Here is a 19,307-nt window from a genome sequence, read left to right on the forward strand (position 1 = left end):
CAGTGAAGAAAGTTGCAAAGGAACTGGTAGATAGACTTGTACATAAGAAATTAAAGTATTACAGAAGGGTGCCCAAGATCAAACATTGTTAGTAGAAAAAAAAGCAACCTGAAGATACATGTATAGCATAGTTTTATTTGTGCAAATATGTATATTATATATATATATATATTTGTTGTTGTTAGGTGCCGTCAAGTCGGTTCCGACTCATAGTGACCCTATGTACAACAGAACGGAAACACTGAGGGGTCTTGCGCCATCCTTACAATCGTTGCTGTGCTTGAGCCCATTGTTGCAGCCACTGTGTCAATCCACCTCGTGGAGGGTCTTTCTGTTTTCCGCTGACCCTGTACTTTGCCAAGCATGACGTCCTTCTCCAGGGGCTCATCCCTCCTTACAACATGCCCAAAGTATGTAAGATGCAGTCTCGCCATTTTTGCTTCTAAGGAGCATTCTGGCTGTATTTCTTTCAAGACAGATTTATTCATTCTTCTGGCAGCCCATGGTATATTCAATATTCTTCGCCAACACCACAATTCAAAGGCATCAGTTCTTCTTCTACCTTCCTTATTCATTGTCCAGCTTTCACATGCATATGATGCGATTGAAAATACCATGGCTTGGGTCAGGCGCACCTTAGTCTTCGAGGTGACATCTTTGCTCTTCAACACTCTAAAGAGGTCCTTTGCAGAAGATTTACCCAATGCAATGCGTCTTTTGATTTCTTGACTGCTGCTTCCATGGCTATTGATTGTGGATCCAAGTGAAATGAAATCTTTGACAACTTCAATCTTTTCTCTGTTTATCATGATGTTGTTCATTGGTCCAGTTGTGAGGATTTTTGTTTTCTTTATGTTGAGGTGCAATCCATACTGAAGGCTGTGGTCTTTGATCTTCATTAGTAAGTGCTTCAAATCCTCTTCACTTTCAGCAAGCAAGGATGTGTCATCTGCATAATGCAGGTTGTTAATCCTGATGCCCTGTTCTTCATATAGTCCAGCTTCTTGTATTATTTGCTCAGCATACAGAATAAACAGGTATGGTGAAAGAATACAACCCTGACGCACACCTTTCCTGACTTTAAACCCATCAGCATCCCCTTGTTCTATCCAAACAACTGCCTCTTGGTCTATGTAAAAGTTCCTTATGAATACAATTAAGTGTCCTAGAATTCCCATTCTTCGCAATGTTATCCATAATTTGTTACAAACCACACAGTCGAATGTCTTTGCATAGTCAATAAAACACAGGTAAACATCCTTCTGGTATTCTCTGCTTTCAGCCAGGATCCATCTGACATCAGCAATGATATCCCTGCCTCCACGTCCTCTTCTGAAACCGGCCTGAATTTCTGGCAGTTCCCTGTCAATATACTGCCGCAGTCGTTTTTGAATGATCTTCAACAGAATTTTGCTTGCGTGTGATATTAATGATATTGTTCTATAATTTCCATGTTCGGTTGGATCACCTTTCTTGGGAATAGGCATAAATATGGATCTCTTCCAGTCAGTTGGCCAGGAAGCTGTCTTCCATATTTCTTAGCATAGACAAGTGAGTACCTCCAGCGCTGCATCAGTTTGTTGAAACATCTCAATTGATATTCCATCAATTCCTGGAGCCTTGTTTTTCGCCAATGCCTTCAGAGCAGCTTGGACTTCCTCCTTCAGTACCATCAGTTCCTGATCATATGCCACCTCTTGAAATGGTTGAACATTGACTAATTCTTTTTGGTATAATGACCCTGTGTATTCCTTCCATCTTCTTTTTGATGCTTCCCCGTAGAATCCTTCACTATTGTAACTCGAGGCTTGAATTTTTCTTCAGTTCTTTCAGCTAGAGAAACACCGATCATGTTCTTCCCTTTTGGTTTTCCATTTCCAACTCTTTGTACATGTCATTATAATGCTTTACTTTGTCTTCTTGGGCCACCCTTTGAAATCTTCTGTTCAGTTCTTTTACTTCATCAATTCTTCCTTTTGCTTTAGCTGCTTGATGTTCGAGAGCAAGTTTCAGAGTCTCCTCCAACATCCGTCTTGGTCTTTTCTTTCTTTTCTGTCTTTTCAATGACCTCTTGCTTTCTTCATGGATGATGTCCTTGATGTCATTCCACAACTCGTCTGGTCTTTGGTCACCAGTGTTGAATGCATCAAATCTATTCTTCAGATGCTCTCTAAATTCAGGTGGGATGTACTCAAGGTCATATTTTGGCTCTCATGGACTTGCTCTGATTTTCTTCAGTTTCAGCTTGAACTTGCATATGAGCAATTGATGGTCTGTTCCACAGTCACCCCCTGGCCTTGTTCTGACTGATGATATTGAGCTTTTCCATTGTCTCTTTCCACAGATGTAGTCAATTTGATTTCTGTGTGTTCCACCTGCTGAGGTCCATGTGTATAGTCGCTGTCTATGTTGGTGAAAGAAGGTATTTTCAATGAAGAAGTCGTTGGTCTTGCAAAATTCTATCATTCAATCTCCGGCAGTGTTTCTATCACCAAGGCCATATTTTCCAACTACTGATCCTTCTTCTTTGTTTCCAACTTTCACATTAAAATCACCAGTAATTATCAATGCATCTTGATTGCATGTTCGATCAATTTCAGACTGCAGCAGCTGATAAAAATCTTCTATTTCTTCAACTTTGGCCTCAGTGGTTGGTGAGTATATTTGAATAATAGTCGTATCAACTGGTCTTCATTGTAGGCGTATGTATATTATTCTATCACTGACAGCATTGTACTTCAGGATAGATCTGAAATGCTCTTTTTGATGATGAATGTAACTCCATTCCTCTTCAAGTTGTCATTCCCAGCATAGTAGACTATGTGATTGTCTGATTCAAAATGGCCAATACCAGTCCATTTCAGTTCACTAATGCCTAGGATATTGATGTTTATGTGTTCCACTTCATTTTTGATGATTTCCAATTTTCCTAGATTCATACCTCGTACATTCCAGGTTCCAATTATTAATGGATGTTTGCAGCTTTTCCTCTCATTTCGAGTCGTGCCACATCAGCAAATGAAGGTCCTGAAAGCTTTACTCCATCCACGTCATTAAGGTTGACTCTACTTCAAGGAGGCAGCTCTTCCCCAGTCATCTTTTGAGTGCCTTCCAATCTGGGGGGCTCATCTTCCAGCACTATATCAGGCAATGTTCCACTGCTATTTATAAGGTTTTCACTGGCTAATGCTTTTCAGAAGTAGACTGCTGGGTCCTTCTTCCTAGTCTGTCTTAGTCTGGAAGCTCAGCTGAAACCTGTCCTCCATGGGTGACCCTGCTGGTATCTGAATACTGGTGGCATAGCTTCAAGCATCACAGCAACACGCAAGCCCCCACAGTATGACAAACTGACTGACACGTGGGGGATATATATATATATATGATTTTGTCACAGGCAAACAACAAATTTTGCAACTCTTAGAATGTCTCCTTGTAGATTCAGAATAAAGCAATAAAGGGATTTAAAAAGAAAGAAAGAAAGAAAAGTATGCATGCTTAAGAAAAAAAAACAACCCTAAACAAAATTAAAAGACAAACAACATAGTAGCAAAAATATTTAAAATAAATATGACAAAGAGCTTACTATCCTGAACTATATGCGCAGGAGCACAATTGATGGGTCATTTGACCCAGAATTTCTTAGTCACATAATTATTATATTTAATTAAGTAGTACTATATTGCTCTTCAGAATGGCTTTAAAAACCAGTTAACATTGAGTCAATTCTGACTCATGGCTACCCCACATGTGTCAGAGTACAACTGTGCTTCATAGGGTTTTCAACGGCTGATTTTTCAGAAGTAGATCACCAGACCTCTGGGTGAACTTGAACTGTCAACCTTTTGATTAGCACCCACATGTGTTAACTGTTTGAATGACCCAGGGACTCTATATTGATCTCCAGGATGGCTTAACCTCTATATTAATTTTCCAGTATCACAGTGAGTATTTGGAATTTTCCATATGGCAGAATAGCTACAGTAGTAATGCTAATTATTGTGTTCCCACACTCCATACTTGCTTCCTGGTCTGGCTTCTTAGTTTTGCCACATGAATGGACCCTCACAAGCCAGGTGATTGGAGCAGGGTGGGCACCTAAGCCATGCTGAGGCAATCAGATTTTTTTCTCCCAAGAATTTGGAAGGAGGACACTGAAAGACCCAGTTAGATGGTGGACACTTGAAGTGAAAATTTATATAAACTCAGAAGCCGACTGGTTCAACCACCTTCAGAAGTTTTCACACTGATGATTAAGCAGGGAGAATCAGTCAAGAGAGAGAATCAAGAGGATGGAGCTGACATGTGGCTTCATTAGAGGAGAGAGCAGTTTGCTTTCCTAACTCTGGACCTGGTCCTGGTGGGCCTGGTTGAATTTTATTTCTCATTTTTGGATGTCTACAAGATGAATCGCCTGATGTAGCCTTAAAAACACTGACTTCATCTACACTAAATCAAATGGGCTTTGTTTCTAGGAACCAAATAGCTTCTAATATATATATATAACCTATTCTCCTGCTATAGTAGACAGAGCACACAAAGAATACTCTAATCCAAGGGACTGACAGAATGAGGGGCTTGGCTGAGATGAGTTCTGAGTTCTGTTTTAGCCCTGCCACACTGTTCTGAGCAATTGACAGGCCCAGGTCCTGTCTGTGATGGAGCCCAGAGAGATGCTGTGTCTACTCAGAACTAGCTCATTCCTCAGGATCTCAGGTGTTCCTTGCTTAAATATCTTGGGATGACGTTCCTTATATCCAGAGACTCCTCTGTACTTTTTGGTCTTGACTAAGGCAGAAAAGCTTTGAAACTTGGTGAAATTTCATGTTTAGCAGTTCCCTTGCTCACCAAAGTGTTGAAAGAAGGTATCTGAAGAACAAAGGAGGGAGCTGTTCATGTCAGCTTCTTTCCTTAAATCCTCAATAGCTCCTCCATTATTAGGAGCTCCCCAGCCATCCTCTGACCTGGCTCTGTGTGTGTGTGTGTGTGTGTGTGTGTGTGTGTGTGTGTGTGTGTGTGAAGCCACTTACCTTCAACTCGCTCTTCCCATGACCCCTTGACTTCCACAGCATCCTGTTCTGCCTTGACCATGACGTGGGCACAGGACCCTAGCTGAATCTACCAGACTCTCTACCCCAAGATTCTAAACCTTGAGTGCAGTGCTTCAAGGACAGAAAAAGACTGCATGCATTCTATAGTCAGTGCCCAGGAAAATAAGGCTGGGTACTTTCTGCTGCTTCAATGCCCAGAGCTGCCCTTATTTTTGATCTTGTTCTTCTCCTGTTTGTCCATCCTCCCATTCATTATTTTAAGCTCTTCAACACCCCTTCAATGTATTATTTTTGTGCCTACAGTGGCCGTACTTGGTTTCTGTTGCTTACACCAAATAATACTGGTACATCCTGAGATTCTTATTTGAAGGTATTTTAAATTTCAAGGATATCACTATTTGGGGTTTATGATACAATGTTAAGTTTAAAAAGGATGCAAAACCCTACATTGAAATATTTGTGCATTGATATCATCTGGTTTTTAAAGAAATTGTGTTAGCAGGGGATAAAAGACTGCAAGAAAATACATCAAATGCTGACAGTGATTGTGTGAAGATAGAGGTATATTGGATTTCTTTTTGTTTTCTATGTACAGGCGGTCCCCAAGTTACAAACATCCAACCAACAGACAACTCGTACTTGACCATTAATGAAAAAAAACAAAAAATTTTTTTTAATGTTATGTAAATTCGCCCTCACTTTGAATTGACTGAACACACAAAAAATTCTTCCTCACGATCACCTCACTTGCTGCATGTGCAGCTTTTAAATCATTGAAAAGGATTCAAGCCTTCTCTTGCACTAAAAACAAAACCAAACTCATTACCTTGAGTTGATTCCAACTCATAGCAACCCTACAGGACAGAGTAGAACTGCCTCCATAGGGTTTCCAAGGCTGTAAATCTTTACGGAAGCAGACTGCCACATCTTTCTCCCACAGAGTGGCTTGGTGGGTTCAAACCACCAGCCTTTCAGGTTAGCAGTCAAGTGTTTAACCACTGCGCTACCAGGGCTCCTTTCTTGCACTAAAGTAAAGCTAAATAAGAACTGTTCTGAATTACTTACCTGTTCTGAATTACTTACAAATTCAACTTAAAGACACACTTAGGAACAGATCTCGTTTGTAATCTGGGGACTGCCTATATTCCAAATTACTTGTGATATGGGGTGCATCACTTTGATAATGGAAAAGATTAATTTATAATAAAGTATAAATGGAGGGCTTATTCTCTAGTAGTGAAGACACTATTGTATTGTGACCTTCTTATAAAAGTTATAAATGTAGTACTTGGCCTCCTGTTCCAAATCTCTAGTTCCATTTCCTGCCGGGATCCTCAATACACGGTAGCAGGGTCAATTCTTAATCAACTCTTAGTCATAGTAGCAAGAAGCTGGGATGGCGTGGGCTTGCAGCAATCATCTCTCCATAAGAACACCCACCCTTCAACGCATTTTAGGACTAAGGATGAGTCATTCAAAAATATGCTTGCTGGTGGGGTTTTACAGAAAATCATACCAGTTAAGTAGTGGAAGCTAGGGTACACGGGAGACCACTGAAGTCAGCTTTTATCCACAGAGGTTTTAAAAGGCTTAAAAAGAACATTTCCTTCTTTTAGGTTAATTAATTCTAAATTAAGAATTCATTTAGAAATGGAAAAAAATAAGAAAGCTCTTGTTTATTGTCCTGTTTAAGAGTAAATGAGAAGAGGAAGTAAAATCTGAGATAACTACATGATTTTCAAGTTTAGTTAATGTCTGTTCATCTTTATTTCCTATAATTTATTAGTTTCTTGTTGCTGCTGTGAAGAATGAGAATTCCAAATCACTTAATTGTGCTTGTGTGGAACCCGTACAAAGACCAAGAGGCAGTCGTTGGAACAGAACAAGGGATACTGCATGATTTAAAATCAGGAAGGGTGTGCTTCAGGTTGTATACTTTCACCATACCTATTCAATCTGTATGCTAAGCAAATAATCCAAAACCTGGACTGTATGAAGAAGAATATGGCATCAGGATTGAAGGAAGATTAATTAACAACCTGTGATATGCAAATGACACAGTCTTGCTTGTTGAAAGTGACGAGGACTACTGATGAAGATCAAAGACCACAGCCTTCAGTATAGATTACACCTCGACATAAATAAAACAAAAATCCCCACAACTGGACCAATAAGTAACTTCATGATAAACAGAGAAGATATTGAAGTTGTCACGGATTTCATTTTACTTGAATCCACAATCAATGCCCATGGAAGCAGCAGTCAGGCAATAAAAGGACTATTGCATTGGGCAAATCAGCTGCAAGAGACCTCTTTAAAGTGTTAAAAAGCAAAGATGTCGCTTTAAGGGTTAAAGTGCACCTGATCCAAGCCGTGGTATTTTCAATTGCCTCATATGCATGTGAAACCTGGGCACTAAATAAAGAAGACCAAAGAAGAGATACCTTTGAATTACGGTGTTGGCAAAGAATGTTGAATATTCCACGGACTGCCAGAAAAATGAATAAATTTGTCTTGGAAGAAGTACAGCCAGGATGCTCCTTAAAAGTAAGGATGATAAGACTTCGTCTCACTTACTTTGGACATGCTACATTAGAAAGGAACAGTCCCTGGAGAAGGACGTCATGCCTGGTAAAGTAGAGGGTCAGTGAAAAAGAGGAAGACACTCAACAAGATGGATTGACACAGCGGCAGGAACAATGACCTTAAACATAGCAACAATTGCAAGGATGACAGAGGACCAGGCAGTGTTTCATTCTGTTGTAGATGGGATCATAGTTAGAACCAACTGGACAGCACATAACAACATTGTTGCTGTAACAAATCACCACAAATGTAGTGGCTTAAAACAACATAAATTTATTCTTTTACAGTCCTGGAGGTCAGAAGTCCCAAGTCAGTCCTACTGGGTTAAAATCAAGGTGTCTACAGAGCTGGCTCCTTTTGGAGGTTCTAGAGGAGAATCTTTCTTTTGCTTTTTCCATCTTCTACAGGCTGCCTATATTCCTATATTCCTGCTACACAAGCACACACACTGAGACACACACACACACTGATAGACACACACAGATACATACACACATACTTCCTGAGACTAGATCCCAGTATATTAAATAAAATAGTCTGTACTTGCCTCCTCTGCCCCATCCAGAGTCCTCTGAACAGCAGGACAAATGATGTTTTGTCAACTTGCATTCTGCTCATTAAGAATTTTTTATAATTCTACACCAACTGGAGCCCTGGTGGCACAATGGTTAAAACCTTGGCTGCTAACCGGAAGGTCGGCAGTTCAAAATCTACCAGCCGCTCCTTGGAAACCCTGTGGTGCAGTTCTATTCTGTCCTATAGAGTCACTATGAGTCAGAATCGACTTGACAGCAACAGATTTTGCATGCCAACTCGAAAAACTAAAACTTTACCTTTGTATAATCTTCTAAAAACCAGTTACTGCGAAGTCAACTGACCATGGGGACCATGTGTGTCAGGGTAGGACTGTGCTCCACAAGGTTTGCAATGGCTGATTTTTTCAGAAGTAGATTGCCAGGCCTTTCTTCAGAGGTACCTCTGGGTGGACTCAAACCTTCAACCTTTTTGTTAGCAGCAGAGCACATTAATCATTTCTACCACCCAGGGAGTCCTGATGAGTGCTCTACTGATAACCGAAAGGTTAGAGGTTTGGGTCTACCCAGAGGTACCTCTGAAGAAAGGCCTGGTGACCTACATCCAATAAATCAGCCACTGAAAACCCTATCGAGTACAGCTGTACTCTGACACACACAGAGTCTCTGTGGGTCAAAATCGACTCAATGGCAACTGGAAAAAAAAAAAACTACAAAGAAAAGATTTGTCAGCTGACTGGTAACAGAAATAAGGCTTGAGGGGGATATGTTTAACCTGCTTATCAAAATTGTAAGTAAAATCCTTTGAAAGTGTTTCTATGCAAATAGGAGCTACTCATTCCAAATGCATATATCCTGTTCGTTATTCTTAATGTGAATTTGAATTTTGTTCTATATTTTTCTCCCATTCTGTCCGGGACCCTCTATTGTGATCCCTGCCAGAACAGTCAGTGGTGTCAGCCTCATTTTTAATGATGTCTCCAGTGTCTACTCCAGTGTCTTTCTGTAGACACCTACAGAAAGTTCACTTAGTTCAGTCCAGGACTGAGCCCTCACGTATGAGCCTGGGCCAGAGTCCTCGGAATGCTGAATCCTTAGGATCGCATTCCTGAAGCTTCCAGGTAGACTTTGGGCAACCTCTTATCCATCTGCTACTCAGATGTGATTCAAACCAAAACCAAACCCGTTGCTGTCGAGTCAATTCTGATTCATAGAGACTCTATAGAACAGAGTAGAACTGCCCTATAGGGTTTCCAAGGAGCAGCTATGGGAGTCAAACTGCCGACCCTTTTGGTTAGCAGCCAAGCTCTTAACCGCTGTGCCATTAAGCCCAAGGAATTCATGGGTGAGCAACTATAAGATTTCTATATACTAATTATTGTGTGATTTTCAAAGCTATCAGACTCCCTTATTGCATGGGGCTTGACAATGACTCAGTACTTGATTCTCATTACAAATGGATGTGTACGTACATACACACATATACCTGCACACTTAAAAATGTATAACTATACCCTTACCTTGTTCCTAAAAGAATTTAAGATACTTGTTCACATGTGAAATGAAGCTTAAATTAGTTTTGCCATTTAAAATTTCTCTCCTTAAAATAAAGCTCCATGAATATTTTTTCTTATATTTGCATTAAAAAATCCAAAAAGGCAAACACCTTGTCACGAGACCCGTTTGTTCCATTGCTCACATCACTCAAGCTCATGATGAAAGACTTTGCTACTTATATACAGGATGTTAGATTTGCTTTTGATCGAAATGTGGTTAGGATCAAAACAGCTATCCTATTAGGCACTTTGCTTTTCCTCAGTGACATCTACTTCCGTTTCTCATTTCGTGACTCCTCAGATTGTTTTTGGTCATGGAAACAGGGGTCCACACCTTGTAAATTTACACTTAGAAGTACAGTTGCTCTAATATCTCTTGCCTAGAAAGGCACTTTGCTCTGGAAACTGTTCTGCATTTCATCACCCATCATCAACAAAAATCTCATAGTCAAAAAGTAGGGAGGAACATCTTTGCTAATGGAGGGCAAAAAGAGCCAGACCTCCAAAGATGGCTTTGACAATTCAAAGGTTTAAGTTGGGGGTAAATGTTCTGTTTGAGCACCCCAAGCATTTTACTCCATTACACCTACTTATAATCAGTGTGCAAACTGAATTCCACTTGAATCTCCCGCGAGTTTGCAGGGTAACACAGCAGGCACAGCCACTCTTGTGGGAGTGAAGCAGTGGGACTTCATTTCAGACCAAGCTAACCGGAATTGGGAATTGCACTTTTTTTTTCCATTCAACATTACCGAACAGTTATCGATGTCAGACTCTAGGCGTTGAGAATTCAAGGGTGCCCAAGTCCCGGTCCCCACCCTCACTGCAACCCTGAGACTAAAGTTTATTCTATCACTAAGGTCAATTCTCATTACATTAGCTTGGGAACATAACCAGGGACGGATTAGCAATGAGCCAGGTACGCACTGGCTTACTTGTGTCTTACTTAACTGATTTGTAGCATAAACTTTCACCTGTTGCGTGGTGAAACCCATGCGAAATTGTGCACTACAGATTAGTAGGTAAACACAGTAAACCTGTGCATACCTTGCTTAATGTAAGCCTGTGTGTACCTCGCTTACTGGTTCATCTGCCCCTGAACATAACCCAAGGGAGTAATGAACAGTTAGTAAATGTGGTCACCGATGATCAAAGACGGCTCAAGAGCCATTTGGAACAGCCTAGAAAATTAGTTCTAAGCACGAAGACCAGAGATAATTCTCCAAATTAGTTGTTGACTGTTGAACTTCAGCCCTGGTTCCAAACACTTTCCCGTCAGCCTTCTTGATTGTCCACTCAATGTGTCAGGCACCAGCCAGGTGCTTCAGCAACCGGTCCTTGTCTAGGTTGCACTTTAGAACCACCAGGAGAGTTCTTAAATCTCCCAAACTCCTGATGCCCACGTCGAAGACCTGACCAAACAAATCAGAATCTCTAGGGGGTGGAATCCAGAGATCTGGTGGCGCAGTGGTTAAACATTCAGCTACTAACCAAAAGGTCAGCAGTTCAAACCCACCATCCACTCCTTGGAAACCCTATGAGGCAGTTCTACTCTGTCCTACAGGGTCGCTATAAATCGGAATCCACTCAACAGCAACGGCTTTTTTTTTTTTTTAGGGATGGAATCCAGGCATCAGCATTTTGTAAAAACTCCCCAGATGATTCCAATAAGCAGCCAAGTTTAAAAGGCAGTACTTTAGCTGTGTAATCTCATTGAATCTTTTCAAACAATTGTACTAAGTGGGTATTTTCCGTCCCTCTTCTGTAAAGGAAGAAACAGGCTCAGAGAAGTTTTGAAATTTACAGATAGTAAGGGGTGGAAGGAGTCTTGGTGGCACAGTGGTTAAGAGCTCGGCTGCTAATCAAAAAGGTCAGCAGTTCAAATCCACCTTCTGCTCCTTGGAAACCCTACGGGGCAGTTCCACTCTGTCTTATAGGGTCGCTATGAGTTGGCATCATCTCATCAACAACAGGTTTGGTTTTAGTTTTGGTAAGGGGTGGAACTAGAGTCCCTGGGTTGTGCAAACTGTGAAGACACTTGATGCTAACTGAAAGGCCGGAGGTTTGAGTCCACCCAGAGGCACCCAGGAAGAAAGTCCTGGTGATCTAGCTCCAAAAAATCAGCCATTGAAAATCCTACGGAGCACAGTTCTACTCTGACACACATGATCATAACGAGTCGGAAGCAACTCAGCAACAACTGGTTAAGGGGTGAAACTGGGATTCTCACCTGGCTTTGTCTGATTTCAAAGCAAAGGTTTTTCATTACATTATTATCGAAGAAAAATAGCTATTAAGATGCTGCTGCATCAAAATCCAGTGACACTTTAACAGAGGAGTTTACCAGCATCTGAAGCAGGGTGGAGTGAGGGGAGCTCGGGACAGGAAATTTTTCATAAAAAAGTGTAGGTTGGGGTGTTTGGAGACTTTGAGTCATGAATACACTGTCTTAATACCTTAACCCTATGCCCTGAAGTAGTGCTCTTGTCTGTATGTTGATTGTGTTGTATTGAAATGATTATTATCTGAAAGATGGATGCTCGTTCTCGGGAAGGGGAAGAAATTGCACTCAACAGCAAACAGGATGTCGGTGGAAGAAGGAGCTCTTTTGTCTCTTGAATCTGGGCTTCTAGGTGCCCACAGTGCTCTGTGGATGGTCTGAGTTGTACAGGAAAACTGGCATATGACTTAGCAAGGCAGGCTGAGGGCCAAAGAACAAGGCAGTTTGTGTTCTTAAACCCAGCTGCATAGCCTACTCCTTCGGAAAAAAGCTTTTTAAATACGTAAGTTTCCAGGCCCCATCCCTGTTCTGCTGACCAATTTCTAAGGATGGGACATAGAAATCTGTCTTTTTATGAAGTTCTTCAAGGAATCAAAGTTGGATTTCTTAATCCAGTCAGCCTCCCACCCTTATGTGAAATAGAATTTAATCTACAGAAATTTTCTCAGAAAGGCAAGATTCAGTATTTACATTCATGGAAGAGAGGTTTCCAAATATAAAACCACATACAAAGATGAAATATCAGTTGGCAGATTTACCAGTTTTCATTTTTTGAGACTTTGGACAAATTCACCCTTTAATGAAGACCCAAACCACCAGAGGTTAGCACTGTATTCAGCAACTATTTATTGTATGTAGTATGTTGGTGGTGCTGTGATAGGTGATAGAACCCCATTATTTTATTTTGTTTTATTTTTTGCTGGGCAGAGGGGAAGGGGCAGGGATCAGGATACATAAGGACTTAATTACACTGGGATTCTCACTCAGGTTTGTCTGATTCCAAAGCAAAAATTTGAACAAAAGCCTGATTCCAAAGCAAAAGTTTGAATTTGATTACAGTGATAATTCCTTTATCATTATTATCAGAGGAAAGCAGCTATTAAAATGCTGGTTCTGATGTATCTAAATTCAGTAACACTTGAACAGATGAGTTTACTAGCCTCTGAAGCAGAAAGCAGGACCTGGTAAACTTACCTATTCTCATGTCCCTGAATTTGGATACATCAGGAGCAAGTCCACCTCCTCTCTCTGGCATACAAGGCCCCACAAGATCTGCCCTGCCCACTTTGCTGACCTCATCTCCTAGTTTCCCCCTTGCTCGATCTGCTCCCGCCTCACTGGTGCCAAGCTTGTTTCCACTTCAGGCCCTTTGCCGTGTGGTCCCTCTGCTTCAAGTGCCCTTCCCACCCCAGTCCCACTTTGCTCAGACGCTACTTTCCTGATGGGAAATGTCCCAGCTCTAATGTCACCTTTTCTAGAAAGCCTTTGCTGACCATCCAGTTCAAATTAACATCCCCTTTCCTTCCCTCTCCTGTTAATCTGTCTCTTAATCCCTTGCTGAATTCCTTCATAGTGCAATGCCTCTCACCACTTATCATTATTTTATTTATTTTGTGTTACCTTGGGTTCGGTTTGTCTCCCTCAAAAGAATGCAAAGCCCACTATGGCATGCTCAGCACCTATCACTGCGCTTGAAACATGGTTGGGGATCAATGAATATTTTTACATAAATGAACAAGTAACAGGTCATACAGCAGAGCAAGAGGAAAGATTAGGAATTTAAAAAATTAAAAGAGATTGGAGTTCAGAGGAAGAAGATACAGCCCCCTAGGGCTGAAGGAAAATGAGGAGAGTCCTTCATCTGAGTGGTAAAAGGTTAACAGTCTCACTAAATTTGTTGGGATGGGTGGTGACCACATCCCTAGTGGTCTCTTGGTAGACAGTCCCAGGGGTAATGGTTCAAGAGCCCATTGAGTGTCTGGGGTTGTCTCAGTAAGATGTCAAGAAATGATACATTGTTTACAGGTCACCTGGGCCCTGCTTTATCAACATGAACTGGACTCTGAGGGACCCAGGTGCAGTGACCCTGAAAAGTCATTCCTTAGACCATGATCAGTGCCTCCTTAGTGCCTACAGCACCCTTGCTGTCAGATTGAACAATAACATTGTTGTCATTAGCTGCTGTGGACTCGGCCCCCAACTCATGCACAACAGAATGAAACACTGCCCAGCCCTGCCGATCATTCCCATGCTCAGTTGTGGGTCAGACTGTTGTGTTCTACAGGGTTTTCCCTGGCGGAGTTTTGGAAGCAGATCACCAGGCCTGTCTTCCTGGTCTGTCTTAGTCTAGAAGTGCCTTTGAAGCCTATTCAGCATCATAGCAACATGCAAGCCTCTATTTACAGATGGGTGGTGGGGGCACATGAGATGTATATTGGCCAGGAATCGAACCCAGACCTTCTGCATATAGAAGGCAAAAATTCTACCATTGAACCACCAATGCCCCCTTAAACAATAATAGCTAAGATTTATTAAGCACCTACCCATGGGTTATTGTTTAACGTCCACAGCAACTCTACAAAACTGGTATTACTGCCGTCCTTATTTCTAGGTAAGAAAACTGAGGCACAGAGTAGTTAAGTCACTTAACCAAAGTCACCCAGCTAGGACATACTAGCACTGTGGTCCAATTCCAGGCACTTAGCTCCAGATCCTGTCCTCTAAAATCCTGCAAAATGCTGCCTCCCAAAGTGTTCATACCTGCTGTTGTTGGTTTCACTCCTAACCACTCCAGCCCAAATGAATTTGCTAAATATTTAAAAGCTGCAGTTTCTTTAGTTTGGCAGCCTATTTTGGGAAGCTCTATTAACCTTCTCTTTCGAAAATGTGGGAGTTCGATTAATTTATCTGTGACAGTAGTGTGCTCTTCACATACACTAGGATGTTTTTTCACAACCTGATTTTTTGGTACCTTTTTTTTCCAGCACAGGAAAAGATCCCTTGAAAATCCTACCCAGATTTAAAACCAAATAGTCGATCTGCTGACTTGCTGAAAGTCCTCAGAAGTGTCCTTCTACCACTCTGTGAGACCTTTTCCTCCTTCTCTTTCTTTCCTCCTCCTCCTCCTTCTCCACAAGCTGCCTTTTGGATTTCTTCTCCACTTGGCTGGTATGCAATCTCAAATTAAAATGCCAGCTGGAAGACACGCAGTCACATGCCAATGCTCACGTGGAAGTGGTAAGTGCTGCTGTTACTGAGCGATCACTGGCCTCATGCAAGGATGCCATGGAACAAATCTTCAGCTTTTCTTGTCTAAAAAGATGCCAAGGCAAAGAAGTACACGTTTCCTGAAAATCCAAAAGTGGTGCTGACTTTCTTTTTCTGTTTTTTTTTTTGTTTTGTTTTGATGGTTGACATACAATTGCTGCAACTGTCCATACAGTTGAGAATGTGTCTGTGTAGAAGGGTGTGGGATGTACAATTAACTTTACCCGTAGAATTTAGTCTTTGTTCTTGGTTCCTAGGAGGTGACCTCTATACCTTTGGAATTTCCTGAGTAATCAAAATGTCTTTGGTTTCCATGAGGGCTCCTGACCACACCTGAAGGTTTATGCTTATGAAACAACTCATAAGAAAAACCCACCATGTGATATCACTCCAACCTCAGGAGAGGGGCTGGAAGTTGAGTTCAACCACGTGGGCTATGAGGCTATCAATCATGCTTACATAATGAAACACCAGTAAAGACTCTGGACGCAGAAGCTCAGATGAGCTTCCTGGTTGGTAAAAGACATCAAGGCACAGGAGGGTAACATATCTTTGGGACATGGAAGTTCAGTGTTTGAGGCCCTCCCAGGCTTCAGCCTATGTGCCTCTTCATCTGTGTCCTTTTTACTAAAATAAAACTAATCGTAAGTATAGCACTTCCCAGAGTTTTGTGAGTCATTCTATCAAATGATTGAACCAGAGGGGGTAGAGGGAACCCCCAAATTTGTAGCCAGCAGGTCACAAGTGAGGAGAGGACTGCTGAGCTGGTAGCTGATGTCTCAAGACTTGGGCAGACTTGGCAGTCTGGAGAATTGTGCCCTTTAATGAGTGAAATTTGACCTAGCTTCGGATAGTTAGAGTCAGAAGGAGAACCACATTTGCAGTTGGTACTAGAGTGGATAGTCAAGTTAACGTTGGAGAAGACACACACACAGACACGTTTAATGGGGAATGAGTCTTTTTGGCTAACTGCATAGAACAGCTGCGTGAACTCATCATTGACAACATCAACCTCTGGATCTGTTAGGAAAGAGTATGGAGAAGACAAGGGCCCCCTGTTGCTATTCCCCAAATGGGTGACAGCTACCACAAGGGCCAGGGATGCACTGAGTTCTACTGCTTTTCATCTCAAAACCCTTTGTTCTGATAAAATATACTTAAAGGTATAAGAAAGGCCCAATGTGGTGTTCCACACAATGTTACAGAATTTCATTTTGCCAGAAATTTATGCTTTCTCTACTCTAGTTATAATTCAAAACAGGATTTTCTTTTTCTCATCAGCCTATAGAAAAACATTAATTTGCTTACAGACAAATTATATAGAAAAATCACTGAAAGACATTTTTAATCCCAGGTGAAGCAGCAAATCTCACCATTCTTTCCTGGTTGCATCTGTTATAAAGCCATTTCAAGGGGGACTTTTAGAGACATTTCTAAAAGCCTGTGATCAGAAGCAAACAGAGCTATCTTCTTACTGAACAAGAATTTTCATGCACACCTTTAGATATGTTATCAGGGGTCACCTGTAGGTGAAGACGCTATGATAGCATGACTAGTAGTAAAAGACGTCAGATCCTGAAATCCAATTACCTCGTTGGGTGATTGTTACAATTTCTTTGGAACACAGTACTGGAACATCAGCTACTGAAGTCAGATGTAGGCATACCCTACACCTCAGCAATTTCACTCCCATGAATTAGAGTTTTCCAAGGTGGAGCCCACGAGTTATAACTCTATTAAGTACTTCAGATATGCAGACATGTGCAAGAATGTTCACAGCAGCATTGTTCTTAATAGCCAAAAAGTAGAACCACTATAATGTCTTAGTGGAATGGAAAATTCTACTTTCAATTTTGAGGTCTAGTCACACCATAGAATTCTACACAACAACGGAAATGAAAAACTATTGCTACATGTAAAATGAAACACTACTGCTACACATAACAACATGGATGAAGCTCATAAAAATAGTGTTGAATGAAAGAAGCCAGACACAAAAGAATTCATATTGAGTCTGTTTGTATCAGGTTCAAAAATCTCTACCCATGGTGGATACCCTGGTGTTTACTTTGTGGTGATTACCTGGACTGTATATCTGTGTTTGGTGTACTCTTCCGTACGTGAGTTATACTTCACAATTAAAAAAAAATTTTTTTTTTTTGTAAATGAACAGTGAGGAACTAAAGGCAATGCATATGGTCCTCATTCTCATACAATTTGGGGAAAAAAATCTGGCTTCATCTTCATCCTTTTTCCTTTTCAAACCAGGGTGGGTGAGGCCAGAAGCACAGAGGCAAAAGCAGATCTCTCATGGAGCCTTTATTATTGCTCTAAACCAAATCAGCTCCGCACTCCAAGTTCCACTTGTGACAGATACCTAGTCTTGAACTCTGTAGTTCCAAATTCCATGTGACCGGCTTCCAAAAGGCTTTTTACATGATGAACAAATTGCACTGCCAAAAGAGTGTCAAAACTCTATCAAGCTTAATTATGCATGTTCTGTCTATAAATGACATACCTCCTGTACCCGGTGAGACCCGCCCAAGCACTAATAGGATGTGACAGCTGCATCACCAACAAAGCCTCCCCTGCCTTCAGTTCTTTTCAGAGGTGAATGCCTCCTGCTTGGAAGGAACTGGCAGCCTCTTAGAAAATTGTGAGTCCAGGCTCAAAGCAGAGACAGTGTGACCATTCCCCCCACGCCCCACTCACTGAAGGGGTGCCCCATGCTGGTGGGACACCAATGGGTGTATATGTGTGGGTGGGTGGGGTTGGGTGGAATGAGGTAGGGATAGGATTCAGCATTTTTACCTTTCAGACCAAAATAAGTTCCTGTTTCAGGTTGTGACATTCTTTCCATGAAGTTCTGTTTCATTTTTTTCAGTAGGTTAAACAACAACAACAAAAACCTTTTTGCCAAGGCCATATGCACTGTATTCCTGTCCAGAGGTTGAGAAACCAAAAGGCAGCCCTTCTTAGTGAGCTTGCTGGACTAAGGACTCATCTGTAACTTCATATTGTTACCACCTCTAAGACAAAGGAGAAATATCCAGTCTCCACATTCCCCTTGTCTCTTTACCCTCTTTTAATGAATAAATAGATGACTGAAAGGTAAGGTTTCTGAGTTGTAACAGAAATTGAAAAGTTCTTCCAATGTTGGTACGAACATATTCTTTCCCTTTGGATTTGGATTGGGGAAGATTGTATTTGGAAGTGACCTGGAAATAAATGATTGCCCCTTTCCCCAACTCACATCTCCAGGTACACATCCTGAACCACAGCACTAAATCCCTGGCCTTGCCTAATTTCCACCTGCTTTGAGTTCAAAGGAAGATTCCAGAAGAAATGAGGGTACAGATCAATCAGCGATGCAGGCCCTGCCCTCCAGGGACTTCATAGAAGTAGGGAAGGTGCTTACTTAATGCAAGAGGGGATAAAGTAATAGGACTGAATACATTTTATTTATTTTTACTAATGTTATTTGATTTTATAGAGCCAATTCAAAAGAAAGGGGCATGTTCCTTGCTTTCACTAATATATTCTTATTGGAAAAGGTAGGGGGAAATGTCAGAGATGACAAAGGGAACACCAAAGGCTGAAAAGTCTCTAAACCAGCAGTTCTCTATGTGTGGCCCCTGGTCAGCAGCACCAGCATCACCTGGGAACTTATTAGAAAATGCAAATTGTCCATCCACCCCAGACTACGAATCCAGAAACTCTGAAGATGGGGCTTCTTGTAGTTTGTTGTTAGGTGCCGTCGAGTCAGTTCTGACTCATAGATACCCTATGTACAACAGAACCAAAACACTGCCTGGTCCTGTGCCATCCTTACAATGCTTGTTATGCTCGAGCCCATTGTTGCAGCCACTGTGTCAGTCCATCTCACTGAGGGTCTTCCTTTTTTCCATTAATCCTCTACTTTACTAAGCAGATGTCCTTTTCCAGGAATTGATCTCTCCTGATAACATGTCCAAACTATGTTAGATGTAGTCTCGCCAACCTTGCTTCTACGGAGCATTCTGGTCGCACTTCTTCC

The sequence above is a fragment of the Loxodonta africana genome, chromosome 1, assembly GCF_030014295.1.
Source record: "Loxodonta africana isolate mLoxAfr1 chromosome 1, mLoxAfr1.hap2, whole genome shotgun sequence".
In the NCBI taxonomy this organism is placed as follows: domain Eukaryota; kingdom Metazoa; phylum Chordata; class Mammalia; order Proboscidea; family Elephantidae; genus Loxodonta; species Loxodonta africana.